We start from the raw sequence: 4,531 nt of genomic DNA, 5'->3' as shown, positions 1-4,531 counted from the left end.
TATGATGTTATTGGGGCGCCTGGGTGGCTCAGTCGGTTAAGCCTCCGGCTTCGGCCTAGGTCAGATCTCACATTCGTGGGTTCGAGCCCCGCATCGGGCTCTGTGCTGACAGCTAGCTCAGAGCCTGGAGCCTGCTTCGGATTCTGTGTCTCCTTCTCTCTCTGCCCCTCCCCCTCTCATGCTCTGTCTCTCTCTGTATCAAAAATAAATAAAACATTAAAAAATATGATGTTATTACAGGAATGACAGCCTATCGCCTTTGCTGTGTCTCTTAAGTTATATTAAGCACAATTTCTGTACATTCTCAAGAGGGTCTCAAGAGCCTGAATATGAGGCGTTACTGGTCCCTGGGGATCATCTGAGGGTGTGTCCCACCGCACCGATTCTATCGTTTGGTATCTTCCCATTCTTCATAAGTTTAATTGTATGGCATGTTATTCTTATTGTATACCCGACACTGGGTAAAACGGGTTGATTATAAAGGCTCCAAGTGATGGCAGCTTCCTCCAGAAAATGTGCTCCCTTTCTGCAGAGAGCAAATAGAATAAGGCTCTTATTACCCCTCTAACCAGGTGTTTTGCTTGTTCAGTACTCTGTTTCAGTGTTAAAATCTCCACCTACCTCTAGTTTTCCTGTCCCTCAGATACAGCTGTCACGTTTTTCTTGAGATTCGAGTGGGTCGTAACCACAGCCCTAAAAGAAGGAGGTATTCCATCTCTGTCCTCTTGAGTTCAGATCTCTGCTTTCCAGCCCCTGGGCATAGGTAGTTCTGCCGTGTCGTACTGGGGGGAGGGGGGCCATCTGTGTGCCTGAGGTGGCCTTTCCATGGCTATCCGATCTCTTCCCTCAACACCACGAGAGCACAGGAAATCACATTCTCCCTTTTGGAAGTTTCAGCTCTCGGGCCGCTCACCCAGCTCTAGTATTCCGAGGCTCTATGACAAAACCAATTTGTAATTCCCCCTCGGCACAAATGGTAGAAGCCCCGCTAGTTCTGCTGACTCAACTCCTCCACAAAGCCTTTCTTCCGGGGACAAGTCTGGTTCTCCAATCTATCCCAAAACTGGCAAAGGGAAACGTAGCCGACGATGATCAGCCTTCTCCAGAAAATGAAAGCCTGCTCTCTCTCCAGAGTAGCAGGTCTTCTGATAGGTGTGGCTTCCGTGGTTCTCTAATGCCTTTAAAAATCATTATTTTAATGAAGTATCACACTTCTCTGGGTTTTGCATCACGGGCATTGGTCTCCAAAGAACCTGCTGTTTACTTGCAAAGAGCAGGCGTTTCCCAGCCTGTTTCACCTTAATTCATTGCTGTGTGTTTGGCTTTTAATTGGTCATGGTTTAATGTGATTTCTATTTCCCCAACTTTTTTTTTTTTTTATGTTTTTATTTTTGAGACACAGAGAGAGACAACGCTAGCAGGGGAGGGTCAGAGAGAGAGGGAGACACAGAATCTGAAGCAGGCTCCAGGCTCTGAGCTAGCTGTCAGCACAGAGCCCGACGCGGGGCTCGAACCCGCAAACGGTGAGATCATGACCTGAACCAGAAGCTGGAAGCCAGATGCTTAATCGACTGAGCCACCCAGGCGCCCCTACTTCCCCAACTTTTTATCTCCCTTTCTCTCTTTTCTTTTAATCTTTCTGGGAAAAAAAAAACCTAAATTTTTTTTTCTTACCCACTAGTTTTTAACTTATACTCTCTTTTTCCATTCTTTATCACTCTAGATATAACTCTTATTTCTTCTCAGATAATTCATAGAACACTTTCACTCAATATAACCCCTAACTCTCTACTTGAAACTTATAGCCTATTGTTTTATTTTATTTCCATCTGTTTACAATAGTAACACAGTATTTTTGCATAAATACCAGTTAGAGATGCTTTTACCTTCTGGGTGAATCCAACACATTATTATAAAGTGATCTGCATTTCTCAAGTAGTAATTTCAGCCTTAAATGACATTTTGTTCAACATTAAGAAGTAATCTTTACTTGATATTTATTTGCACTTTGTCTTTTATCAGCTTTCACTGTTCTTTTTTTTTTTTATGTTTGTTTATTTTTGAGAGAGAGAGAGACAGAGCATGAGTCAGGGAGGGGCAGAGAGAGAGACACACACACAGAATCCAAAGCAGGCTCTAGGCTCCGAGCTGTCAGCACAGAGCCAGAGGAGGGGCTTGAACCCACCAACTGTGAGATGATGACCTGAGCTAAAGTCCGCCGCTTATCTGGCTGAGCCACCCAGGCGCCCCCCATTATCATCTTTCACTTTGAATCTTTATACTGTTAGTATGTATATCTGTTGTAAACATCATCTAATTTTCATCTATTGTAAATCCATGAACTCTCCCTATATCCAAATCATACATAGAACATAGAACACTAATGTTACTCAATCCTCTCAAGTTATTTATTACATTTTCAGAATTTTGACTAAATCTCACAAAAACACTTTTTATTTAATCCTGCCAGTTCTTAATTTGATTTATCCACTTTTTTTTTTTTTTTTGGCTTAAATGTGTTTGTTCTCTTAACAGTTCTAGAGACCCTAAGACCAACATGTGTCTTCCATGGCTAACATCAAGGTGTCAGCTGGGCTAGGCCATTCTGGACGTTCTAGGAGAGACTGTTTCCTTGGCTTTTCCATCTTCCAGAGGCTGTCCCCATTCCTTGGCTTGTGGCCCTTTCCTCCCCCTGCTTTCCACCTTCACATTGATTTTTCTCCTCTTCTGTCACCAAATCTTGTCTGCCCCTTACAAGGACTCTTGTGATTTTATTATCCAGTATAATCTCCTCCATCTCAAGATCCTTAACTTAATCCTATCTGCAAAATTCCTCTTGCCATATAAGATGACATTCACAGGTTCCAGGAATTAGGAACTGGATGCCACCATTTTTGCCTGTGTTTTGGCAGCAAATCCAGGAAACCTGTAAGAATGATGCCCCCATTGCAAGGCATCATAATTAACGAACGGATGAAGCTGAATTCCCGAAAGAGAGATGGAAGTTCCCTGACATCCACTGTGAAGATACCAAGTGAAGAGCCTGGCAATGACACGCTGGCTCATATCTCCACGGTTCTCCGGCAGCTGGCACACTGCCTCTCCACGTCTGGGAGGGAGGCCACACACAGGGCCAGATACCCGTCCGTAGGGCGAGGCGCTCCGGACTCAGCAGCCTTTGACCAGGGGAGCTTCCAAGCTCTCTGGTTGATCCACATTTATCACATTTTTTATTGCTTCTCCATCACGGACTTTCGTCACAGAAAAATGGAGTCCTTTTCTTTTCAACTCAAGCGTATCCTTTAGAATTTTCTTTCATTCTTTCATGAGATTTACTGATGTCTATGTCTTTGAGAATTTTTCTTGTTGAAAAAAAAACTGAGAAGGCTGTATTTATATTTAATCTTAAAATATATCTTTGGTGGATATGGATTTCTAGGTGCATTACTTTTTTTTTAATATGTTGAAGAAGTTATTCCAGTAGATTATGGCTTCTGCTGTTGCTGGTAAAAAATTACCTGTTGGGGCGCCTGGGTGGCTCAGTTGGTTAAGAGGCCGACTTCAACTCAGGTCATGATCTCATGGTTCGTGGGTTCAAGTTCAAGCTGTCAGGTTCTGTGCTGACAGCTCAGAGCCTGGAGCCTGTTTCAAATTCTGTGTCTCCCTCTCTCTCTGCCCCTCCCCCACTCATGCTCTGTCTCTCTCTGTCTCAAAAATAAATAAACTATAAAACATTTTAAAAAGAAAAAAGAAAAATCACCTGTCAAAGTAACAGGTAACAGTTACTCTGTCAAAGGTAATAAGCACCTTGCTTTTTCCTCTAGCTGTTTTGAGCTTTTCTCTTTCTTTACATTTTATTAGAAGATCATCATTCTTATTCACCACATGGAATAATGTTACTTAGAACTTTTCTGGAAAAAATATGATATCCAATATCTTTTCAAATTCACATAATTTTTTATAATTCCTTTCCCTTCTTTTCTCTGTTCTACTCTTTGAAAACCAGATATTAATCAAATATCTAATTAATCAGATATTGGCCTTCCTGAATTGACCTTCTATATCTAATACATTTTGCTCACACTTTCCACTAAGATTTTCATTTCAAATATTTCTTCACCTTACTCATACTTCTAATTTCTAAAAGTTTGCTCTTTCTCCTTTTCCCTTTACATAGCATTATATTATTGCTTTACAGATAGAATGAATTCTTGAATCTATCCAAAGATACCAACTACAGTTTATTTATTTGTCACCATTTAGTGACATTCCCAAATAACAGTTCTGATGTGACCTTATTTCTTCATTTATTTTCTGTCTGATTACAGATTTTCCTCAGGTAGCTGCTCACCCCAGATTGCCCATTCATAATTAATATGTATATAAAATGGCTAACTGTAAGCCATTTTTACAGTTGAGACAAGTTTGTCCTCAGTTAGCTTTTGATTTACAGTGTTAGAATATGACGATAGAAAAATATGTTGTAATGCATGATACTGACATTTACTTTCCACACTCTCTCTTCAAGTTA

The sequence above is a fragment of the Suricata suricatta genome, chromosome 12, assembly GCF_006229205.1.
Source record: "Suricata suricatta isolate VVHF042 chromosome 12, meerkat_22Aug2017_6uvM2_HiC, whole genome shotgun sequence".
NCBI lineage: Eukaryota > Metazoa > Chordata > Mammalia > Carnivora > Herpestidae > Suricata > Suricata suricatta.
This window is presented reverse-complemented; position numbering follows the sequence as displayed.